This window comes from Micromys minutus, assembly GCF_963924665.1.
Source record: "Micromys minutus genome assembly, chromosome: X".
In the NCBI taxonomy this organism is placed as follows: Eukaryota; Metazoa; Chordata; class Mammalia; order Rodentia; family Muridae; genus Micromys; species Micromys minutus.
The window spans coordinates 88,147,326-88,173,970 of NC_137970.1; the positions used below are offsets into that span (position 1 = coordinate 88,147,326).

Consider the following 26,645-nt stretch of genomic DNA (forward strand, 5'->3'; position numbering starts at 1 on the left):
CGCATTGAATTAGTTACTGTTTTCCCTCCTGGATACAATGGCTTGGATGCTCTTTTTTCCATGATAAACTGTAAATAGAATTATATTGTGATTTATCAGATCCTGGCAATTTCTGGATCCCACCTCATGCCAATTTAGTTATAAAACCCAACTGATTCACAGAAGGGGCTAGAGATTAGAAATGTTTTGAAGGGTAACACTAATTCACAAGAGTGTTTTACTTATATATAGATTGGGTGGTAGGGGGGAAAGCTCAAAGAAGTCGCCTTGTTATCCAAAGTGCTATATTTTTTACATGAATTTTCCTGGATGTCCAGTAGTAGCTTTTACCCATGCCCTTGAATTTTATGTAAAAGCACTTCACTGAAACTTTAAACACCACATTTAGACCTGAAATAACTGAGTATACTTAAAGTTCTTACTTTGCAAGCTATAAAAATTAATAAGATAAAATAAATGGGATCATGGTGGCCATTCGTGCAGTTGCCTATGAGGGTAATTTACTCATATGTAGTTGAATAGAGCGCTGGCATAAGAGAAAACATGAAAGACAGTAACTTGACATTGCAGTGGGTGTGGCTTGTGGTACACAAAGTAAAACAAGAGAAGAGGAATTAATTCTTAAATGAAACTGTAGTTTTAAGTTAGGATATATGGTCTATTTTAAATTGAATTTTGTGTGTGTTAAAAGGTAATAACACAGGGAAGAGCAACAAACATGAACAAAGAGAACTACATGAAATTCAAAAGGGTTTTCACAGAAAGTATATTATCAGTGGAACGAATAGCTTACAGAATGAGAAAAGATCTTTGCCAGATATATGTCAACAAAGGAACTAATATTCACATTTTGCAAAGACCTACAAAATTTAAATTTCTAAACTTCCCTATGAATCAATAAATGGGTTAGTAAAATGGGATAGTTTTCAACAGAAAACTATTCAAAGTGCCAAGAAACATTTTAGAAAGTGGTTCATTTCCCTAACTACTAAAGAAATACAAGTTAAAACAACTTGGAGTTTCTAACCTGTGCCAGTAAGAATGGCCACCATGAAGAATACAAATAAAAACAAAATTAGTCAAATATGTAGATAAAAAGTAACCCATTTTCTCTGCTGGTGGGTAAACAAATTAAAAAATTACAGAAATAAGTATTGAGGTCTCTCTAAAAATTATAGTATTTCTTGAACCAAATATGCCGTTCTTGAGCACACAGCCAAAAGCTTTGATATCTTACCAAGAAGATTAGGCTTTTTGCTCACTCTGTTCACAATAATTAAGAAATGGAACCAGCATAAATGCAGACTAAGATAAATTGTGTAGTGAGAATTTGGTGCACATATACAATGAATTTTCACTGATATGAGGAAAATGAAATCTGCATGGAAATGGGTATCTCTAGAAGGTATAATACTAGCTAAAGTGACTCTAATTGTGAAGAACAAAAAATAAATAGTATGCTATCTTTCACAAACTGACTTAGTCTGTAATCTGTCTAAGCATACATATAAATGGATGGAAACATAAGTAAAGTCAAAACATCTAGAAAGGAGAACAAGAGAGGAGAAAAAGATTCCCAGGAAAGTGGATGGTAGTAAAGAAAATATACAGAAAAACTGAAAGGAGAGCATCAAGGCCTGCAAGGAGGGGTAAGTGGGGGAAGGGAGGAGATAGGGTTCATCAGGAGAGAGGAGAACCAACAAACTGTTTTGCTTTGTTTGAAAATACAATAATGATATCCAAAGTTTTGTTGCTGATATAAAAAAATAAGAAGGCCGGTGGTTTCTCATATGATTGTCTGTAAAGGATATTACACCTAAATAGTTTCCTACCACTAGGGAAGTTCCAAATGTGGGCAGATTCAACGGAAAAAATGTGGGTCACTATGAAAGCCAAAGTGTCTTGTTTTTGCCTTGGAAGTATGGTAGTACCTCAAGCTCAGTAACAAATCCTATGCAAAAAAATAAAATAGTTATTACTTTAAAGAGCACTCAAGTTTAGAGAAGAAATATCTTGATTCCTTTCCTCTGTCTTGGTTCCTTTCCCCTCTCTGTTTCTTATAAAGAGAAGCCCATTCCCATATTCAGCTAGTTTAATCTTAGGTCAGTCTAATATTAGGCATCTTACCTGATGCAGTATTTTTAATAACGAAACAATTATAACAAGAAGAGAACCGACCACTAGGAAGACTATGATGTTCGTGTTTATCATGGTTATTTACTGGTGTCTACTTGGCAGGAGGAAGAGGAATCAGCAGCAACTGCCAGATCTAGTAGGCAGGCTGCTAGGGTAGGGTTTCAAGAAAAGTATGTCCCTACATGGACTGGTGACACTGGCCTGAGCTGCCTGGTGCTCTGCCTTATATACTGCAGGTGACGTCACGGCTCCTCATTGTCTACATATGTGCAACCTCATAATTAGGGTCCTCTCTCTGGCAGGACCATCCAGGATAGCAGGAAGACAGGTGTGCCCTGATCACTTCCTGACTGGGTATAGAACCCGGTTATTAGGATGGAGAAAACAATGGGGGTGGGGGATGGCTTTACATCAGAAAGATGCTGTGGAATATAGATCCATCAAATGTGTGATGTAAAAAGCATGTGCCCCTCCATTGTTACTTAAAGATACTTGTCTTTGTTACAATCTCCATCACTCACTTGAGAAACATTAAAAAAAAACACTCCAGATTCAATGAGTTGTGTAGACTTGTTGTTTGTAATGAGGTCCCATTGCAAGTTTACAGAGAGCACACCATTGTCTTAGCAATAGTCTGTGTTGTTTGGGGAATTTTTGTGGGACCCTCTCAGCCAACAACTCAATTGAATATAAGCCAGACTTACCACTTGAAGCTTTATCTGGTGACAAAATGACCAGTTGAGACTGGGTATCCCCCATTAATAGAAGTCCTCATAGGGTCACCTTCATATAGTTCATGTAAGAGGAGTCAGTAACAGTAAAAGCCAGAGGGGATGGAGGACATCAAGAGAACAAGAGCCTCTGAATCAATTAAGCAAGGCACATATGAGCTAACAGAAACAGAAACAGCAAGCACAGGGCATAAAAGGGTCTATACCAGGCTCTTTGCATATATATTAAAACTAATCACTTAGTATTATTATGGGACTCCTGACTGTGAGGACATGTGTATCTCTGATTCTTGATCCTTCTGTTGGAACTGTTTTTCCTGTTGGGCTGCTGTGTCCAACTTCAACAAGACAGATTTTGCTTCATCTTAGTATATTTTGTTTTGTCATGTTAGGTTGTTGTCTCTTAGAAGCCTGTTCATTTCTAAAGTTAGCAAGGGAATGGATCCAGAGGGAAGGGGATGTGGGGAGGAGCTGTGAGGAGTAGAGGAAAGAGAAACTATAATCAGAGCATATTATATGAACAAAGAATCTATTTTCAATAAAAGGAAAACGAAAAAGGAAGCACACAAGGAATGTGATTTGAAAAGAACAAACAAAAACCAGAAACACTGTGAAAGGTGGGAAGCCAAATGTTGAACAACACTGCAGAATCAGGGTTCTGAGCAGAAGAATTTTCTCCACTCCCCATGGCTTCTTTAGGATTCTCTCCCTAGCCCCTGCCCCCAGATATGCTATATATATTAATATCATTGACTCTTGAACTTCTGGGTGCTTTCTTGTATGTATGGAAATAGATTCAGATGTTTAATCCATAGGGAATTGTAGCTCTGAGTTACATGTTCCCATTCCCTCATCCACATTCCTTCAGCTCCATCCCTTCATCTCCACCTCCACTCTGCTTCATGAGCACCAAGTTTTTTTTTATATTTTCCAACCAAAGAATTGCAGTGCATTGGATTCATAAAAATAGGAGGTAACAGACAGAGGAATCATTGTACTAGACAAGTTAGTGATATTGAAGAAACTCGGTTAAATGAGAATAGTGATGGTAAACTCAAGACCCTAAACTGAAGACAATAATGGAAGAAATCACTAGTATATATCAATGTGTGATCCCTAATTTCCTTGAGAAATAACTCAACTCTTGGGTGCATGAACATATAAAAAGAATTCAACTTCTTTTGTATTATATAGTTTCCTAAGGATGAGTGCAAGGTTTTTAATATTATTAGTTAAATACATGTTTGTGAAACACTTGTGTACTGAGTGCTCTGTTGTTCACCAAGTATAATTATGTGCAAGAATTGACTCTTTTTGTTGTGGGTTCTCTTCAATATGAAATAGGCATTTATCAAATATTCAGAGAAGTGAACTTAAAAGCGCTGAAGCAAATAAAAACAGAGGGCTCGGTGTCTTCCCAGATGCTGGTGACATATGGGATGCAGAGGAGAGTGAAGAGCCTGGCTTTGTGGTTAAATTGTGTGAGGAGAATTGAGCAAGTGTGTGATTTGACATTAATAAATCTTGGGTATGTTGAATATCAAGCGTGCTGAGATACAAAATAATTAACTGCAGGTAGACAATGAAGACATAAAATTGTTAGGCATCCGGCTATGAGCATTAGCTGAAATTTAGATGTAGATGAATTCCTTCACATTGAGTGTACTGTGCAGAGACAAGAAGGGTTTTAAAAATGTTCCGTACATATGCTGTGTCTTAGTTTGCTTTCTATTGCTTTGATAAATACTATAATCAAAAGCAAGTTGGTGAGGAGAGCGGCCCTTTATGTTTCTATGCCTTGATTCATCATTGAGAGAAATGAGGGCAAGAATTGAAGACAGGTCCCAGAGGTAGTAAACTGAAGCAAAAGTCATAGAGGAATGCTTGTTTATTGACTTGCTCTTCAGACTCTCATTCAGCTGTCTTTCTTATAGCCCCAGGGACCACCTTCCCAGGCCTGGGCACCACCCATAGTGGTATTATGCCATTAATATAGTACAAAACTTAAGAAAATATTTCATAGGTTGCCTAGAATTGTATCTAATGGGCATTTCCTCAACTGAGATTTTCTTTACCTGATGACTTTAGCATGTCAAGGTGACAAACAAGCAGGCAAACACAAAGCAAAAGCCAAAACAAAAAAACAGAAAAGACAAAAACAAAAATGCCTGAATTAACAGATGCTCTGATTCCCATGCTATGACAAAAGCCCTGTAATCAACGAGGGGATAGTCAGCAACTGATTCATAATAAAGCAATGGATTGCAGACTAAACCAAAGTGAGGAGTGTACATATAGAACAAAACTCTCAACCCAGAGAGACTATTTATTATCATCAGCCACATATGAGTGAGCATGACCCAAAGACACAGATCCACGTTGTTCCAGTGTTGTAGTACCTAAACGTTAGGCCCTAACATGAAGGTAAAATTCATCTTATCTCTTTTATCTTTTGTGGGCTTACTTCTGGTGTCCTATCTCACAGATTGTTGCCAAACTCAAAGTAACCACATTTTCCCCATACATTTTCTTCTAAGACTTTTATAAGTTTACGTTGTTTTGAGTATTTTGAGTTAATGTTTATATGTGGTAAAAGGTGAGTTCCTCCTCCTGCTGTATGAGGCGATACAATTTTCCCAACAGTATTCCTTGAGAAGACAACAGCTTCTGCAGCCATGGTCTTGGCATACGTCTTAAAAATTTGTTGGCCACATTTAAAAAGATTAAGTTCAGAGGTCTTATTTGAATTGCATTATCTTATTTATCTGTTTTGTTTGGGAGCATTTATCTGCAACATTCACTGTCAAAGCATGATGGCCTTCCGGGGAGAGCAACTCACTAAGGTGTTGAGTTCTCCATCGGATTGTCTTCACAGTTCAGAGCTTGGTGCTCACTCATATCTATACCGAGTCTCCAGCCATTTCTCAGTTAGTTCAGGGTTTTCTACACTAAAAGGAATTCCTATGTAGGTTCATTGCTATGTTGTGATTTTTCTGTATTTGCCTATTGCTTCTGAAATGCAAAACAAATAAAGATCATTTGTTTTATGCCCTTCGTTCTCTTACAGATCTGCAAAAGGCTATAGCTCTCAGTGCTTTTTAAAGCCATTTAAACATGGAATGGTAAAGTCCCAGCTTCTCTATATGCCAAAGTAGAGAGAGGTCAAAACCTTGAATAGTTTCAATTTCATAACATTTTGTTCATGCTTTTTACAGATGCTTTGTGAAAGATGCAGATCTTTTGAAAACACGAGTCCATGCTTTTTCTTTTCCTTACAACTTTATTTTTTTTTAAAAAAGAGAGATACATGTACAGATTTTAAAGAGCATTTTAGAATAAAACTATATGAATATATTTTGCCAGCACTTGATTTTTTTAAGGGGTTGATAGTATGCATTGAAATCTTACTAGTTACCATAAGCATAAAGTACATGTAAAACTAAACGTAACATGGAAACAGGGTTTTCTTGGTATGTAAAAATTGAACATACTGTTTTTTAAATACCAAAAATTTCCACAAGGCTATCCCATGTTTTTAATAGCACTATTTCTGAATTTGGTATCAAAGTAATGATATACACATAGATGGAATGGAGTGATTTTCTATCCTCTTAAATATTGTAGAAGTGTTTTGCCTTTGGTAGGCTCTTTTCTGAAGGGAGATAGAGGAGCAGTGGAACCGGGGAAGAGGGGAAATATGGGAGTGGTAAGGGTGGAAGGGGGAGGCTATGTTGGTGAAGTATTGTACAAGAAAAAAATAACTAGAGGGGGAAAAAGCACTTTTCTCAATTCTGTTAAACATCAATAATAAGTTCCTTTCCTAGGCCTAAAACCTTCTGTGATTATGACAAGGGCTTACAGGATCAGAAACTTGGTGCCTTCCCTACTTCCCAGCAGAGCAGGTCTGGAATCCAATCAGAGGTTATACCCACCACAATGAAAGCTCTCATGCAGGTGGGCGTATTTTGCCCAGAATGTTGGCATTCTGGTTCAAAGATTTCACAGCTCAGCAAAATGAATAGTGGTTTTTCTTCCCCTGTAACTTCCCACTCTGCACCCTCAGGCGGTTTGAATGCTAGCCAAAGAGGAGGAAGTGTATCGCTCAGCTCCAATCTGTTCTCTCTGTATCTTACAACCAAGATATGTGGTCTCTTCCATATTATGATCTGATTCACTAGTTCTGCTGGGCAGCCAGGAGAACGGACAGGAGCTTGTATTGTTTGGGGAAATTCTGTGGCCACCTTGACCCACTGCTGGGGAGGTAATACAATATGTGGAATGGAAACTATGTTCAGTAATCTGTATTATCTAGAAGCATTGCCATCTATTCATGCTGCATAACTATTTTCAATCCCTCTTTTATATTTTGTATTTGGTTTACAAGTCAGTCGACTTCCTCTTGGCTTCTTTAAACACTCTTTAGCCTTTACTAATGTTTCTTCCATTTGCAAACTTTTCTTCTTATACCTCCTATCTCCCTTTCTGATTAAACCTACAGCCCACACTATTCTCAAATCTCTTTCCTAGTTTCCTAGTTTTCTGGCTGTAGCAAGCACTATGTGTTAAAGAACCAGAACCAAAGAGTCAAAGCTATAATCAACATATGAGAGAGAACACACCGTATTTGTCATTGGGCATAGATTACCTTGTGCAGCATAATAGTTTTTCCTTCATTTCTTAATTTTATTTTTCATTACAGATGAATAAGATTTCATTGTGTTTATTTAGCACATTTTATTATCCATTTGCCAGTAGAAGAAAATATGACATAATTTCACTGCATTTTTAATTTATTAAAAATACTTAAATGTTTTATTATATATATTACATATATTATAACGTTAGTGTAGCTGTATCTTGGTTGTTCTACTTGTATATAACCATCTGTAACTTGAGTTTCATCGGATATCTATAGCCTCTCCTGATCTCTGTGAACATTCAAGTAGTACAAATACATAGGACCCAGGCTCAGTTCCCAATGCCCACATGATGGCTCACTACTTTTAATTTCTAATTCCAGAGAATATTACACTTTCTTGTGGCCTCCATGGGTACCAGGTACCCAACTGGTGCACATAATCCATGCATGAAGATACTCATACACAGAAAATAAATTTAAAAGTATGTCGGATACTGCAGATGTTAAAAGAGAACATGTTATAGAAAATGCAGAAGGGTTACACACACACACACACACACACACACACAAAACAATGGGAAGATATTATATGGTCATGGAGTAGAAGACTATGTATTGCTAAATTATGCATATACTACAAAGCAAGCCTTAGAGTAAATATGTTCTAGGAATGTTTTCCATAGAAAAGTGAGAAACAACCCTAAAGTTCATATAAAGTCAGAGAAGAACCCAGATATTCATAGTGATCTTGAGACTAGGGGAAAACAGAAAGACTCACACTTAAAAGTTCAACCTATAATAAAAAAGTATCCTGATCAAAAGCAGAAGGGTAGACTAGCATAACAATAGACTTAGGTATTTCACTCATATTTCTCACACTGCTGAAAGAAAACTCTTGATAGTTTGCTATGATGTCATTTTAACTCCTTTATAGAAGGCAATGTATATATTTCTGGCTGTAGATGGTGAGTGTTTTCTGTGCTTAAGACCATCTGTATCTTCTTTTTAATTTTGTATGTATTTCAGTGTTTTGCCTGCATATATGTATGAGCACTTCACGTGTCTCTGGTGCCCATGGCTGAAGAAGAGTGTCTGATTCCCTGGGACTGGAGTTACAGGTAGTTGTGAACCTTTATTTGGGAGCTTGGGATTGAATTTGATTCCTCTAGAAGAACAACCAGTTCTCAATCACTGAGCATCATTGCAGTTCCCTCCAAAATGTCACCCTCCAATAGCTATATATTCCACTTCTACAAAATTCCAATGTTACATGGATTCTTATAAAGTTAGCTGTAGGCAAATAGAACTTCCATTGTTTAAACTTATTTTTTATTTGGATAATGTTTTAAGCATGTAAATATTGATTTTTGCTACATTAAGAGACATTCTCACAGCGAAGTCAAGGCTAGCCTGGAAGGTCATGATTGGACATTTTTGTTTCTTTTTTGCAGTGCTGGTGATTGAAACTGGAACCTTGCTAGGATGAGACTGTGCACATCTCCAGCTATTTGGTGGGATGTAAAATATTGCCCATGTTTCTATTAGAAACATTGCTTCTTCTTGGTTAACGGTTATCTCTTCTAATATCTTATTAAGATAGAAAAGAAAATAACCCATAAATTACTTCCAAGTAGCCACATAAAAGTGCCTTTTGCTTTCATTAGATTCTTTGTCACTTAGGAACAGCACGTATTTAAGTTTCTTCAGTCTTTCTTGAGAGGGTCAGACTTTTTATAATTTTTCTCAATAAATAACTCTCAGGATAGAAGGCATCAGTATGTCCCTTTGCCTGAGAGCTTAGCTGTTTTGACTGCTTAAAAAATATAGTAGTTCCTTAAAATTTACCTGCTAAGCTAATGAGGTTATTTGAGACAAGCGTAACTAAATGTTGTGTTGTTTCCTTTAACCAAATTGGCCAACACCTCTCCTAGCCCTTCTGTAAATGCAGAGCTGTAGGAATCATCTCTTCTAACGTCTTCAAAATTCTCAGAAAGAATCTTTGGGTGCTGTTTGAATATTTTATGATTACTTATTATTTTATCTACTATGTGCATGCATTTGACTACGTCAGCTATCTTGGTTTATCCACATTTGAGTTCCAGGAAATGAGCTTAGGTTATTTTGCACGGTAGCAGGCTCTTTTAAATACTGGCCCTGCTTAAATATTTTCAAAGTCTGAACTGGAGGATGGAGAAACAGTGCTCTGCTGTTAGGAACACTGGCTGCTATTATAGAGGATCAAAGTTAAATTTCCAGCATTCCTATATTGGCTTCCAATTATCTCTAACTCTAGTCCCAGAGTGTCAGAAGTCCTTTTCTGACCTTATGACCTTTGTCAGCTCCAGGTATGTGCATGGTGCACAAATATACATTCAGGCAAAAGACCGTTGCATAATAATAATAAAAAATTCTGGATGTCAGTTACAGTTTTTCTTGGCCTTATCTTGCACTGCCCTCCCAGTTTTATGAATAGCTTCTGGAAATATTTTTGGGTTCAGAGTATTTCATCTCAATGTGTGTAGGTAGTATTGCCATTAATTATTATTGTGTTAAAGTTCTTAAGGTCTTTCTCCAATTTTCTGAAGGGAGCCACGCTTAGCCATTGTTTTCTTAAGCCAATAACTAGTAATTTATATAAGTCAGCAAACCACTGCTTATAGGTCAGAAAGATATTCCTATTCAGTTGTGACCTAAGAGAGATCTGGATTGGCTGGGAGACCTCAAAAGCAAAGCTCCTAGTTAAGGTTTTGTTTAAAGAACTTAGCTAGCAGAAGGATCTCTTGCACTTTGAGGTTTTATCTTAAATAAGTTCGCAACAGCAACAATCTTTCCCTTTCAGGCTAAACTTTCCTTTTGTGAATGTTAGAGAGAAGAGGGGAGAAGACAGTTTTGGAGGAGGGAATTCAGATTGTCTTTGTGCAGATCTAAGCACAGAGAATAGGCAGAAACAGGGATGGAAAGAATTAGTATTTATTATATTTATTATATTAGTATTCCTTACATGTAACCTCTAAAGTTCTAAATATTGTATTCTTTTTTTCACAACTTTATAAAGTTTTTTATTATTCAAAACTCTAGTTTGTTATAAGTTAACAATTCTATTAATAATTCTATATTTCAGATGTTTTGCAATTTCAATTAAAGTATATACTTCCTGTTAATCATCTTCTGGTTTATTGCCCAGGACTTTTGGCTTGTCACTAAAAAGAAATAATTTAGGAAAATGATATAGTTGGCTCCAAAGTTCTCAATGCATAGTCATAGCATTTGCTCCAGAGATAAGAGAGTTTATTCTGAGCCAAATATGAGCGATCACAGCCAAACAACAGAATCATGTTTCACTATGGAAAAATTTGCCACAGAAAAAGAGAAGTCATAAATGAATTAACAAATACATTTAGGAGTATTGGGTAGCTACATTGCAGTACAATGGGCAAATCTTTTATGGCTTTCATATGTGTCTTAATTACTTTTCTGTTGTTCAGAGCAACTTATGGTTTATTTTTGTTCAATGTTCAAGGTACTTGTAGGGAAACAGAAGCATCATGAGCTTGAAGCACTTGGTCATGATGCACTTGAATCTGGAAAAAGAAGTGGATGGTGTTTTCTCCTTTTTATGCATCACAGGACCCCAGTTTAGGAACTAGTGCTGTCTAACTTTAGAATGAGTCCTCAAACTAACCAAAGTGATTTCTTACACAAATCTCCAGAGGTTAAAAGGTCTTCCACAGGTCCATACTTGTATCCTAGTTGACTCCAGATTTCATCAACTTGAGAATCACTACTAACTAGTCACAATAAGTTTTAACATTCCTAACTTTAGAATTAGAAGAATTCTCCTATGTCAGAGATCTCTGGAGAGACAGAGATTTCCTATGTTTTATAGAATATTTTAGAAGTTTTACTTAGTAATAAGAATACTGGGTCAGATGTGGAAGTTAGTAGTTATTGGCTATCAAAGAAAGTAAAGATACTCCAACATAATTTTTCTTTTGCTTTGCAACACTCCTGCTCTCCACAATTATAATGTCCTTGTTAATAAATAAATATGCAGAATTTTAAACACTAATGTGGCTTATTTAGAGAAACTCAGTTAGCAATTTGTCTGTTTGGAGAAGTACACCCAAAATAAGTAAAAATATTTACTGATTTTAAGTATATGAGTGTATTTTCTGAATATGTGTTTATGAACTATGTGTGTACATGGTGCTGTATAGGTTAGGAGACAGTATCAGATTCTCTGGAACTGTAGCTATAAAATGGTTTGAATCACCATGTGGATACTGGGAACTGAATCCATGTCCTTTGAGAGAGCAACAAGTACTCTAAATCACAGAGCATCTAAGTGTCACATTTTGTGTTTGTAGAGACCAAATGATGTATGCTGTGTATATGGAAGGGTCATTCCTAAGATTTCAAAAAGATGAGACTGCATTTGCAGGAAAGTAGTCTTTTGAGAGAAAATAGTAGTTAAAGCCATTAATCTTCAACCTGGACCCTAACAGTGCTGTTAGCTCTCCAACTCCAAGTCTGTGCTTTTCTTCCTCTGTGTCTGATTACATATGACATGCAATGGGAGATTAAACTTCAAGTCAAATTAGGACAATCAAAGCATAGCCTAAAGGGAGAGTTACTATACTGGGTGAGGCAAGTAGGCATCTTTTTTTTTTTCTCTTACTACTTTATTTAAAAAAGAAAGAGATATATGTACAGATTTTTAAAAGCATTTTGGCAAAAAACTATATGAACATATTTTTGTCAGTATTTGATTTTTTTAAAGGTTTGATGGTATGCAATGAAATCTTACTAGTTACCATAAGCATAAAGTACATGTAAAACAAACATAACATGGAAATAGCAAATAGGCATCTTAACCAACTGAAAATACTCTGTCATTGTCCATACGGGAAGCACTTACATGAACTCTTAATGTTACAAAACAAGATGAAAGTGTAATCCCAAAATTTCATGCGTACATCAGGGAGGCAGCAGGCAGGTGGACTGCAGCAGAGGAGTGCAATGTTTTTAAGACATTTCAGATGTTAACATTTTTTGTATTTTTTGTATTTTTTTATTTTTAGGGTTCTACAAGTGGTATATTCTCTAATAGCTCATTACAAAAGATTTAATAGTTACAGTGGTATTAGGCACTAAATAGAGTTTGGCAATGGCTATTAAGAAATTTAAATATAACTTAAGAAATTTTCCTCTTTTATCCTTCTTTTAGTTTTTATTAGATATTCTCCGTATTTGCATTTGAAATGTTATCCCCTTTTCCCACCCTTTTACCACTCCCCCTCCCCTCATCTTCATGAAGGTGAACTGACTCTTAATCACCCTCTTGACCCCATTGCACAGGCATTCCCCTGCATTGGGGAAACCTGCCCACCCTGGACCAAAGACCTCTTCTCATATTGATGCCAGACACTGCTATCTTCTGCTGCATATGCACCTGGAGCCATAGGTCTCTCAGTGTGTGCTCAATGGTCAGTGTTTTAGTCCATGGGAGTTGTAAAGGGTTTGGTTGGTTGATGATGTTGTTCTTCCTTTGAGGTTACAACCCCATTCAGCTCCTTCAGTTCTTTCTTTAGGACCTTCAATGGGGTCCCTGTAGTCAGTCCGATAGTTAGCTGCAAGCATGCTCAGCTGTATCTGTATGACTCTGCCAGAGCCCCTGAGGAGGCATCTCTATCTGGTTCCTGCCAGTATGTACTTCTTGGCAGCAGTAATAGTACTATGGTAGTATAGTTGGGTTTTGTTTGTTTGTTTGTTTGTTTGTTTGTGCATATGTATCTAAGAGTTTTACAGCTACCGAAATCGAGAAAACATATAAAAGGTATGGTTTGATGCTTTAATTGGTCCTCATATGCTAAATATTTAATTGTAACAGAATCATGATTTCTTTCAAAATGGATCTTTCTCTTTCATTTAAGTTCAGTTTTAGCTATAGTAGAGATTCAGAAACAAAGGCACAAGTATCATAGGTTGGCCTCAAACTTGTTACAAAGCAGTGGATGATCTTAGACTTTTTATCCTGCAGGCTTCATCTCTTGAGTGCTAAAATTATAAATGTGTGTCACCATGCCTGGTTCATGTTGTACTGAGAATTGAAGCCAAGTTCTTCCCATACATACTATGCAAACACTCTCTTGAGTTACACAACAAAACATGAAATACAATAATTTCAATAAATAACAGTTGATTACAAGATAGGAAATTTGGCACAAGAAGGAGAGCCTGAAAAGTCCATCTGGGACCCAGAATACTTAGTTACCTCGCCAAATTGTGTATGCTGACACTTTTGTTCCATTAATCAGAATGTATGTATAAAGCTGAAGCTTGCTAAAAATAAAGTTAAGGAATGAGTGACCAGTACAGCTAGATAAAAATGTATGATTATGTCACTAAAGATAATTATCACTAGACTATGCCTCTAACTGTTATACTTTTTTAGGAGAAGATATATGTGTCTTAGTCAGGGTTTCTATTCCTGCACTAGCATCATGACCAAGAAGCAAGTTGGGGAGGAAGAGGTTTATTCAACTTACACTTCCATATCGCTGTTCATCACCAGAGGAAGTCAGGACTGAAACTCAAGCAGGTCAGGAAGCAGGAGCTGATGCAGAGGCCATGGAGGGATGTTACTTACTGACTTGCTTCCCCTGGCTTGCTCAGCTTTCTTTCTTATAGAACCCAGGTCTACCAGCCCAGGGATGGCACCACCCACAATGGGCTGGGCCCTCCCCCCTTGATCACTAGTTGAGAAAATGCTTGACAGCTGAATCTCATGGAGGCATTTCCTCAACTGAGGCTTCTTTCTCTGTGATCACTCCAGCTTGTGTCAAGTTAACACAAAACCAGCCAGTGCAGTATGTTTGCTTTCAGAAACCACATATTCATGCGCCAATTAACCACAAATGAGGTAACCCATTGGTGAAGCTTTCTATAGACATTTGAGAATTAGGGAGAAGAAGCACTGTTGTATTAACTACTTCAGTATATCACCATTTGATCCCTTCAACCGTGGCTTAATGAAAATTGTCAAAAAGTAGTTTTTCTTTCCCTATTTTATTCTGCTAGAACCTGGCTTGATCATGGTCGCTCATGGCCATGCACTAGGATGCACTACATTGCCTGTTTACGTGTTTCTATTAACTGCCATAAGTTTATGCTGACTGAGAGAAGAACAGAGCATGCCAAGTAAATCCTACAAAAATAATTTCTGACAAACTACACAGAAAATGAGTCCTTTCTATTTCTTTTACAAACTAATCTCAATTAAAATAAAAGTGTTCTTTCTGATCACACGTTCTCTTATCATGCATTTCATCAACACAAGGCATTGCAGAAGTAGTTCATTTCTATATCCATTTGTGTTTCTCTAACATTTTTAACTATATAATCTTTAATAGTTAGAGTTGTACCATATTACTCCGTCAAGTGAACCAGTGGAGTGTTGCTGATCTACAACACCATAATCAGAGGTCACTGAATATAAATTATCATAGCATTGTGTGCTAGAGAGACTTGAAATTAGTCCTATGGTACAAGAGAGACCCAACACCCACAATAATACAGCTTAAAATTACCTTTACCTCCAGTTTTAGGGTTTTGAGTGCCCTTTTCTGCCCGTCCTGACACTTGCATGCTTCTATTGCAAGTAACTTACACAGGCATGTGCCTATACACAGAAAGAAAACACCTTTTGAAATTAAATTAGTCATATATGAGTAAAATTATTAGATCATATACTCTTATTTCTTTTAAAATGGATAAAGATTATGCATGTTGTGAAAAAGGCAAACACAATTGAAATCTTTTGAGTCTCTACCAGCATCTTACATTCAAGTTGGAAAACAGCTTATATGATTAAAGAAAATATGGTTTGTATGACCTAAATAAGATGCCTATTACTTTGAGTGACATTTAAAGCTTATTGTTAGTGACCTTTTGATCTGAGTCATATTAAGGCACTTGAGGAAGAATTTATTGCCTTTACTAAGAGAGTAGGAAATATGTTCTATCCCAATTTAAAAAAAATCATTTTTTCTTTTTTTAAACGACTTTATTTTACAAAACAAAGATAAATGTACAGATTTTAAACATTTTTTGCTTAAAATTATACATTTTTGTCAGTACTGTTTTGTCAGACATTGAAATAATTTTTACGTAAAACCATGTGAATATATATTTTTAGTCAGTACTTGATTTTTTTCAAGGGCTTGACAGTATGCATTGAAAACCTAATAGTTACAATAAGCGTAAAGTACATGCAAAATAAAAAGCAACATGGAAATAGTCAAAGTCTTCTTGTTTTGTAAATATATGTATATTTTTTGTTTTCTTTATTTCTTGGACTTCATACAGTCTGTGAGTTGTTTCTGGGGGAGTGCAAGCCTCTGGGGTTAGCATCCCACTATCAGTGACTGCATATTATGTCTGTTCTTTTGTGACTGGGTTATCTCACTCAGGATGATCTTCTCTAGATGCAGCCATTTTCTTAAGAATTTGGTTAAGTCATTGTTTCTGGTGGCTGAGTAGTATTCCATTGTGTATATGTACCACAATTTTTGTATCCATTCATCTTCTGAAGGACATCTGGGTTCCTTCCAGCTTCTGGCTATTATAAATAGAGCCGCTATGAACATTGTGGTGCATATATCTTTGTTGTGTATTAAAGTGTCTGTGGGGTATATGCCCAGAAGTGGAATAGCTGGGTCTTCAGGTAGTACTATATCCAATTTTCTGAGGTATCGCCAGACAGATTTCCAGAGTGGTTGTATTAGCTTGCAACCCCACCAACAGTGGAGAAGTGTTCCTCTTTCTCCGCAGCCTCTCCAGCATCTGCTGTCATCTGAGTTTTGGATCTTGGCCAATCTGACTGGTGTGAGGTGGTATCTCAGGGTTGTTTTGATTTGCATTTCCCTGATGGCTAAGGATGTGGAGTACTTCCTCAGGTGTTTCTCGGCCATTCGGTGTTCCTCAACTGAAAATGTTTTGTTTAGCTCTGTACCCCATTTTTTAATAGGGTTATTTGATTCTCTGGTGTCTAGCTTTTTGAGTTCCTTGTACACCTTGGATATTAGGCCTCTATCTGATGTGGTGTTGGTAAAGATCTTTTCCCATTCTGTTGGTTGCGTTTTGTTTTCTTGACGATGTCTTTAGCCTTACAGAAACTTTGCAATCTCATTAAGTCCCATCTGTTAATCTTTGACCTTAGAGCTTGAGCCATTGGTGTTTTGTTCAGGAAATTTTCTCCTGTGCCTATGTGTTCTAAGGTTTTCCCTACTTTCTCATCTAATAGTTTCAGTGTATCTGGATTAATGTGGAGATCTTTGATCCACTTACACTTGAGCTTTGTACAAGGAGATAAGAACAGGTCTATTTTCATTCTTTTGCATGCTGAGTGCCAGTTGGACCAGCACCATTTGTTGAATAGGCTGTCCTTTTTCCATTGAATGTTTACTGCTCCTTTGTCAAAAATCAGGTGACCATATACATGAGGGCTCATTTCTGGATCTTTTATTCTATTCCATTGATCCACATGCCTATTTCTGTACCAGTACCATGCAGTTTTCAGCACAATTGCCTTGTAATATAGCTTGAGGTCAGGGATAGTGATTCCCTCAGATTTTTTTTTTTTTTTTTTTTTTTTTTTTTTTTTGTTGAGGATGGATTTCCCTATTCTAGGTCTTTTGTTATTCCATATGAAATTGCACATTGATCTTTCCAATTCCATGAAGAACTGGGTTGGAATTTTGATGGGGATTGCATTGAATCTGTAGATTGCTTTTGGTAGGATGGCCATTTTTAAGATGTTGATTTTTCCAATCCATGAGCATGGGAGATCTTTCCATTTTCTGAGATCCTCCTTAATTTCTTTCTTTAGAGGTTTGAAGTTCTTGTCATACAGGTCCTTCACTTGCTTAGTTAGAGTCACACCGAGGTATTTCATAGTTTTTGTAACGATTGTGAAGGGTACGTTTTCCCTAATTTCTTTCTCCACATGTTTGTCCTTTGAGTACAGGAAGGCTACTGATTTGTTTGAGTTAATTTTGTATCCAGCCACTTTGCTGAACTTGTTTATCAGCTGTAGGAGTTCTCTGGTGGAATTTTTGGGGTCACTCAAGTACACTATCATGTCATCGGCAAAGAGTGATGTTTTTATCTCTTCCTTTCCGATTTGTATCCCCTTGATCTCCTTTTGCTGTCTAATTGCTCCAGCCAGGACTTCCAGTACTATGTTGAATAGGTAGGGGGAGAGTGGGCAGCCTTGTCGAGTCCCTGATTTTAGTGGGATTGCTTCAAGTTTCTCGCCATTAAGTTTGATGTTGGCTGTTGGTTTGCTGTATATTGCTTTTATTATGTTTAAGTATGGGCCTTGGATTCCTGTTCTTTCCAGGACTTTTAACATGAAAGGGTGTTGGATTTTGTCGAATGCTTTCTCAGCGTCTAGTGAGATGACCATGTGATTTTGTTCTTTGAGTTTGTTTATATGGTGGATTACATTGATGGATTTCCTTATGTTAAACCATCCCTGCATCCCAGGGATGAAGCCTACTTGGTCATGATGAATGATGGTTTTGATGTGTTCTTGGATTCGGTTTGCAAGGATTTTGTTGAGTATTTTTGCATGAATGTTCATAAGTGAGATTGGTCTGAAGTTCTCTTTCCTTGTAGGGTCTTTGTGTGGTTTAGGTACGAGGGTTATTTTAGCCTCAAAAAATGAGTTGGGTAATATTCCATCTGATTCTATCTTTTGGAATAGTTTGGTGAGTATTGGTGTTATATCCTCAATAAAAGTCTGATAAAATTCTGCACTGAACCAGTCTGGACCTGGGCTTTTTTTGGTTGGGAGGCTTTTGATGACTTCTTCTATTTCTTTAGGTGTTATAGGGTTATTTAGGTGGTTTACTTGGTCTTGGTTTAACTTCGGGACCTTGTATCTGTCTAGGAATTAGTCCATTTCCTCCAGATTTTCCAATTTTGTGGAGTATAAGTTTTTTTAGTAGGATCTGATGATTTCTTGAATTTCCTCAGTTTCAGTTGTTATGTCCCCACTTTCCTTTCTGATTTTGTTAATTTGGATACTCTCTCTTTGCCCTCTAGTTAGTCTGGCTAGGGGTTTATTAATTTTGTTGATTTTCTCAAAGAACCAACTCTTGGTTTTGTTGATTTTTTCAATGGTTCTTTTTGTTTTTATTTGGTCTATTTCTGCCCTAATTTTGATTATTTCTTGCCGTCTACTCTTTTTGGATATATCTGCTTCCTTTTGTTCTAGGGCTTTTAGCTGTGCTGTCAGGTTGCTGATGTGAGCTCTCTCCAGTTTCTTTTTGGAAGCACTTAGGGCTATGAGTTTTCCTCTCAATACTGCTTTCATTGCATCCCATAGGTTTGGGTATGTTGTGTTTTCGTTTTCGTTGAATTCTAGAAAATCCTTAATATCTTTCTTTATTTCTTCTTTGACCCTGCTATCCTTTAACAGAGCATTGTTTAGTTTCCATGTGTATGTGGGCTTTTTGTTGTCTTTGTTGTTGTTAAAGACCAGCCGTTGACCATGGTGATCTGAGAGGATGCATGGGAGTATTTCAATCTTCTTATATCGATGGATGCTCGTTCTGTGTCCAATTATGTGGTCAATTTTCGAGAAGGTGCCATGGGGTGGTGAGAAGAAGGTGTATTCTTTTACTTTGGGATAGTATGTTCTGTATATATCTATTAATTCTAGTTGGTTCAAAGTCTCTGCTAGTTTTGCAGTGTCCTTGTTCAGTTTCTGTTTCCCTGATCTGTCCATTGGTGAGAGTGGGGTATTAAAGTCTCCCACTATTATTGTGTGGGGAAAAATCATTTTTTTCTTATCTGTGTGTTGCCCCAAAAGAACTTTATAGAGCTAAATGTGACATAAATTGAAAAGCATTTATAAACACATTCCAAAAATTGTCTGGGTAGTCATTATTCAACCTTTTCTCAATGGGCATTTACTAAATTTCTCTTTTGTTGGAGTCCTATGTGAGATGCTATATTTACAGCTTTAAATAAAACACACAAAAATCATCCCACTAGTTATATTTCTAAAGAAAAAAATGCAAATTCTAAAACTGACATTATTTATGATGTTTTATGGTCATGATAAATTTATAAGTATCTAGCAATTTAAAAATATCAAATTATATTTAATAAAAATATTTTCCTAATATGTTTTTAACATTAAAAATCCGTGCCATAAAATCTTTCCATATACAGCACAAGAGAGGTAAAAATGAGTATGTTTAAAATGAGAATAGCATTCCAAAATAAAACACCAATGGAAATCACATAAAAAGCAATATTAACATTAAGATATGACCAACTAAAATCTGTATTGTAAGACTATACCATTTTTCACAATAGGAATATGTTGAATATCAACAGACATTTTAAATTAGCAATGCAAAGCACAGGCTTTTAAAATTTTTAACAAATTTTCCAGACATTGGTGGCACACATTCTTATTCCCAGCACTCTGGAGGCAGAGGCAGGCAGATCTTTGTGAGTTAGAGGGCAACCTGGTGTACAGAGTAAATTCCAGAACAGATAAAGCTAACATAACAACAAATACTACAACAGAACACCCAAACAAACAAATATCAATATTAATATTGATTTTATATGTATTGGTATTTTATTTCTATGAATGGACAAAGCATAAGGGCTCGGTACACATGGAGGTCAGAAGGCATTGGATTCACTGGATGATTAAGGTGTGGTTGTGAGCCACCATGTGGGTGCTGGTAAGAAAAGTTGGGTCTTCTACAAGAAAAACAGATGCTCTTAACTGCAGCAACATTTCTCCAGTTCCAGCACATGCTTTTAAAAATCCTGGGTATGAAAGCATACGTACTTAAGATGATGACATTCAGATAAAATGATAGCCAACGTTATAATTAACAATGATACACTAGAAATCCTGTAATCAGAAATCAAAAAGTGCATGATATATTGGTACATTAGTTTAATACTATTTCTAATTTTGCAGTGAATTCAGGAAGAAATATTCACATAGAAACTATAGAAGATCAGACTCTAAAATCTTAGAATTCATGAGAATGTTTTTAAAAATGTGGCAAGTGCAAAGAATAAAAATCTTATACATTAAAGGTCATTAATTGGCAAATACAGGAGAAAACAAAGAACCTATTGTCAGTGATCACAAAGTGTACAAAATTCTCAGAATAAGTCATAAAACCAAATTGCGCAGAGTTCCAAAACTGTTCTGGAAGAGAGATAACATTTACGTAAATTTATGTAGAAGAATAATATGTTCCTGGATGGGAAAACTAAACATAATAAACGTGCCAGATTTTTCCAAAACTCAGATGTAAGTTTACTGTTATTCAGAGTAAAATCCCTACAGAATTTTTGAAAGCTGAGAAAGAATTTTAACATTCATCTGGAAGTTTTTAAAAGTGAGAAAGCCAAGAACTTTTTTTTAAAACAAGTAACAGAGAAAATACTTTCTTCCAGAAAAATAATCAAAGAAACATTCTTTGAAAAAAAATTCTGTGATGTTGTTATAGGAATATGCAGGTGTGGAAAAAGACTGAAACTCAGACTAAAGATGAATATCCCATTAGAAAACTATCAACCACTTGAACTAAAAAATATAGTTTAGAAAATAATATAGCGATATTCAACCTAACCAGTAACAAAAATAAATTAAGTTTATATGCTAACATTGTTTTTGCACTTATGATTCCTAAAATAATAATTCTATGTACTATTATAGATATTAGTTCAGCAACAGAAATTCAACCACCACACACTTTTTCTTCCTTGTATATTTGTTTTACTGTTATTTAATACACAAACATGTTTACTACTATACATCAACTTTGCATCTCTGTGATACTTACATATCTGCATGCAGTGTTCACTATCTGATCATCTTATTCCTTTTTTACTACTGTCCTTGGAAACACTACAGTTAATTCGGTAAGAAATGTTCACATAGAAGCTATAAAAGTTCAAATATAAAATTCTTGAAGTTAATGAAAAAGGTTTTAAGGAAAGTAGTAACTGCAAGAATAAAAATCTTACATATTAATAATCATTAATTGGCAAATACAGGGGTAAACAAAGGACCTAATTGCAATGACAATAACATACACAAAATCAGACAATAAGCCTTAATTGAGGGAGCCTTAATTTTGTCTCCACATGATTGCCATGTGGGTGTGTCAGCGAGATATTTTCTTTTCTTTTTTTTTAAACTTTTTTTTCTCACAACTTTTTACAAAAGAGAAGTACATGTACAGATTTTTATAAGCATTTTGGCAACGTTATGAATATATTTTTGTCTGTACTTAATTCTTTTAGAGGTTTGATAGCATGCATTGAAATTCCACTAGTTTCCATAAGCATACAGTACTTGTAGAACAGAACGTAACATGGAAACAGTCAGAGTTTTCTTGGTGTGTATAGATTAAACATAATGGTCTTTGAATACCAAAAATTGCCACAAGGCTGTATTCCTAGCTCGTTGATTATTAATGATTTAAGGTTCAGTGTACCACACTCTGAAAGGGTGCTTGCTATACACTTATTTTATTTTCCTAAGAAGGACTGAGGCTTTCATTATTTGACCTTTGTTATTCTTGAGCTTCATATAGCCTGGGAGTGATTTCTTGGGTATTCAGAGCATTCTGGGGCTAGTAAGCAGGGATCAGTGACTGCATATTACGTCTGTTCTTTTGTGACTGGGTATCCTCACTCAGGATGATATTCTCTAGATGCATCCATTTTCTTATGAATTTCATAAAGTCATTGTTTCTGATAGCTGAGTAGTACTCGATTGTGTAAATATACCATAATTTTTGTATTCATTCATCTACTGAAGGACATCGGGTTCTTTCCAGCTTCTGGCTATTATAAATAGGGCTGCTATGAACATTGTGGTGCATGTGCCCTTATTGTATGTTGGAGCATCCCTGGGGTATATGCCCAGAAGTGGAATGACTGGTTCTTCAGATAGGATTATGTCCAATCTTCTGAGGCACTGCCAGACTGATTTCCTGAGTGGTTGTATCAGTTACAACCCTACCAACAATGGAGAAGTGTTCCTCTTTCTCCCCATCCTTGCCAGCATCTGCTGTCAATTGAGTTTTTGTTCTTAGCCATTCTGACTGGTGAGAGGTGGAATTTCAGGGTTGTTTTGATTTGCATTTCCCTAATGATTAGGGATGTAGTGCAGATCCTTAGATATTCCTCAATTGAGAATTTTTTGTTTAGCTCTGTACCTCACTTTTTCATAGGGTTATTTGATTCTCTGGCATCTAACTTCTTGAGTTCTTTGTATATATTGGATATTAGACCTCTATCAGATATGGGATTGGTAAAGAACTTTCCCCAATCTGTTGGCTGCTGTTTTGTTTTCTTGATAGTGTCCTTAGCCTTATAGGAACTTTGCAATCTCATTAAATCCCATTTGTTGATCCTTGGTCTTAGAGAACAAGCCATTGGTGTTCTGTTCAGGAAAATTTCCCCTGTGCCTATGTGTTCTAAGGTTTTCCCTACTTTCTCTTCTAATAGTTTTAGTGTACCTGGTTTACTGTGGAAACCAGTGATCTACTTGTACTTGAGCTTTATACAAGGAGATAAGAAAGGGTCTATTTTCATTTTTTTGCATGCTTAGTGCCAGTTGAGCCAACACCATTTGTTAAATAGGCTGTCCTTTTCCCACTGAATGTCTTCAGCTTCTTTGTCAAAAATCAAGTAACCATAGGTATGCGGGTTCATTTCTGGATTTTCTATTCTGTTCCACTGACCTTCCTACCTATCTCTGTACCATTACTGTTCGGGTTTTAACACAATTGCTTTGTAATATAGCTTGAGGTCAGTAATGGTGATTCCTGCAGAAGATTTCTTGTTGTTGAGGGTGGATTTAGCTCTTCTAGGTTTTTTGTTATTCCAGATGAATATGCAAATTTCTCTTTCCAACTCTATGAAGAACTGGGTTGGAATTTTGATGGGGATTGCATTAAATCTGTAGATTGCTTTTGGTAAGTTGGCCATTTTTACAGTGTTGATCCTTCCAATCCATGAGCATGGGAGATCTTTTCAACATCTGAGATCTACTTCAATTTCCTTCTTTAGAGATTTGAAGTTCTTGTCATACAGGTCCTTCACTTGCTTAGTTAGAGTCACACTAAGGTATTTCATAGTTTTTGTGACTATTGTGAAGGGTATCTTTTCCCTAATTTCTTTCTCCACATGTTTGTCCTTTGAATATAGGAAGGCTACTAATTTGTTTGAGTTAATTTTATATCCAGCCACTTTGCTGAACTTGTTTATCAGCTGTAGGAGTTCTCTGATGGAATTTTTCGGGTCACTCAAGTACACTATCATGTCATCGGCAAATAGTGATATTTTTACTTCTTTCTTTCTGATTTGTATCCCTTTGATTTCCTTTTGCTGTCTAATTGCTCCAGCCAGGACTTCCAGTACTATGTTGAATAGGTAGGGGGAGAGTGGGCAGCCTTGTCTAGTCCCTGATTTTAGTTGGCTTGCTTCAAGCTTCTCACCATTAAGTTTGTTGTTGACTATTGGTTTGCTGTATATTGCTTTTATTATGTTTAGGTATGGGCCTTTGATTCCTGTTCTCTCCAAGACTTTTAACACGAAGGGGTGTTGAACTTCATATTCTTTTTTGTCTAGGGTGAAATGTTATGTTCTGTAGATGTCTATTAGTTCCAACTGTTTCATAACCTCTGCTAGTTTCACTGTGTCTATGTTCAGTTTCTGCTTCCATGATCTTTCCATTGATAAAAGTGGTGTGTTGAAGTCCCACTATTAGTGTGTATGGTACAATGTATGTGTTGAGGTTTAGTAGTTTTTCTTTTATGAATATGGGTGCTCTTGTATGTGGAGCATATATGTTAAGGATGAAGAATTCATCCTGATAAATTTTCTCTGTTATGATGAAAAAGTTTCCTTCCTTATCTTTTTTTAGTACTTTTGGTTGAAAATCTACTTTATTACATATTAGAATAGCTACTCCCGCTTGTTTCTTAGGGTTGTTTGCTTGGAAGGTTTTTTTCCCAGCCATTTATTCTGAAATAGTGTCTGTCTTTGTCTCTGAGATGAATTTTCTGTATGCAGCAAAATGCTGGATTCTGTTTATGTATCCAGTCTGATAGCCTATATCTTTTTATTGGGGAATTGAGTCCATTTATGATAACAGATATTAAGGAATAGTGGTTGCTGTTTCCTGCTATTTTTGCTTTTAGAGGTAGAATTATGTCTGTGTGTCTTTCTTATTTTGGTTTTCTTGCTTAGTTATTTTCTTGCTTTTCTAGGATGTAGTTTACCTCCTCATGTTGGGTTTTCCATCTATTATTCTTTGTTGGACTGAATTTTCCATCAGATATTGTATAAATTTAATTTTGTTCTGGAATATTTTTGTCTCTCCATCTATGGTAATTGAGAGTTTTGCTGGATAATAACCTGGGCTGACATTTGTGCTCTCTTAGGGTCTTTATGATGTCTGTCTAGGTTCTCTAGTTTTATAGTCTCTTTTGAGAATTCGGGTGTGATTCTGATTGGTCTGCCTTTCTATGTTACATGACCTTTTTCTCTTACTGCTTTTAGTATTATTTCTTTGTTTTGAACACTTGGCATTTTGACTATTATGTATTGGGAAGAATTTATTTTCTGGTCCAATCTATTTGGAGTTCTGTAGGCATCTTTTATGCTCTTGGTCATCTCATTCTTAAGAATAGGGAAGTTTTCTCCTAAGAGTTTGTTGAAGATATTTACTGTGCCTCTTAGTTGATATGCTTCTCCCTCTTCTTTTCCTATTATCTTTAGGTTTGGTCTTCTCATTGTGTCCTGGATCTCCTGGACATAGTGGGTTAGGAGCTTTTTGGATTTTGCATCTTCTCTGAATGTTTTGTCTATGTTTTCAATGTTGTCTTCAGCCCCTGAGATTCTCTCTTTCATCTCTTGTAGTCCGTTGGAGATGCTTGCATCTGTGACTCCTGATTTCTTTTTTTAGGTTTTCCATCTCCAGAGTTGTCTCTTTTTGTGTTTTCTTTATTGTTTCCATGTCCATTTTCAATTCTGTCATCTGTTTGGTTGTGTTTTCCTGAACTTCTTTGATTGATTTTCGTGTTTTGTCTTTAAAAGCTTCTATTTCTTTATGTGTGTTTTCCCATGCTTATTTAAGGGTGTTATTTATTCTCTTCTCAAAGATCTCCATCATCATCTTGAGGTATGATTTCAAGTCTGAGTCTTCTTTTCTCTGGAGTGTTTGGCATTCCACTGCTTGCTGTGGTGGAAAAGCTGGGTTGTGATGTTGCCAGGTTGTCTTGGATTCCATTGCTTAAGTTCTTTCCTTTTCTTCTTGCCATCTTCTTATTTGTGATTTTATGTGCTCCTGTTTTCTCGGACTGGCACCTGTCTCTCCTGTGGATCTGAGGGCCTGTTGACTCAGGAAGAAAATTGCTTCTGAGTGTTCAGCTTTTAGTGGGCAAGCAGTGAATTCTGGTAGCAGTGACTCAGTTCTGTCTTTGTGGGCTCAGATGTGGGAGCTCTTGTGAGGTTGTTCTGGTAGATTACGTGATATTTATTTTTATAATTAGCATACTTTTACTTAATATGATGTCCTACAATTTCATTGATTTTGCTTTAAGTGACATGATTTCATTATTCATGGATGAATAAACAATACTGATCTATAGTGTAGATATTTTTTCTATGCATTTATTTGTTGATGGGTACTTCGGCTGGGATATATTTATTATAAATAGTACTGTAATGAACATAGGTATGTTGGCATATCATTTGATCCCACACAGGAAATCTATTGGACACTTTTTCTTATTTATGATAATTTACCAATTCCTATCAATTGTGTGTAAACTGTCTGAAGTGGTCAATCTGGATTCCAAGACTTTTGAGAAACTACACTATCATTAGCTCGTATATCTATTGACCCTTCTGTGTCCACACCATTCATTTGTGCTATTAATTTGGGTTTCTAAATATTGAACATTGTTTTCTAGAATATATGTTTTCCAGTACCTCCATTTCTTTCTTTAGGTGTTATAGGGTTATTTAGATGGTTTACTTGGTCCTGGTTTAACTTTGGGATCTTGTATCTG

General features: G+C 36.2%; 1 pseudogene across 1 annotated transcript in view; it reads left to right on the top strand.

The window, feature by feature from the left end:
• Window positions 1-464: 464 nt before the first annotated feature.
• LOC308415109 (eukaryotic translation initiation factor 3 subunit L-like) overlaps window positions 465-26,645 on the top strand; it is a 106,070-nt pseudogene continuing 79,889 nt past the window's right edge. Inside the window, exon 1 of the transcript in view lies at window positions 465-495. The product of the transcript in view is annotated as a eukaryotic translation initiation factor 3 subunit L-like (transcript). The remainder of the gene's footprint in view (window positions 496-26,645) is intronic.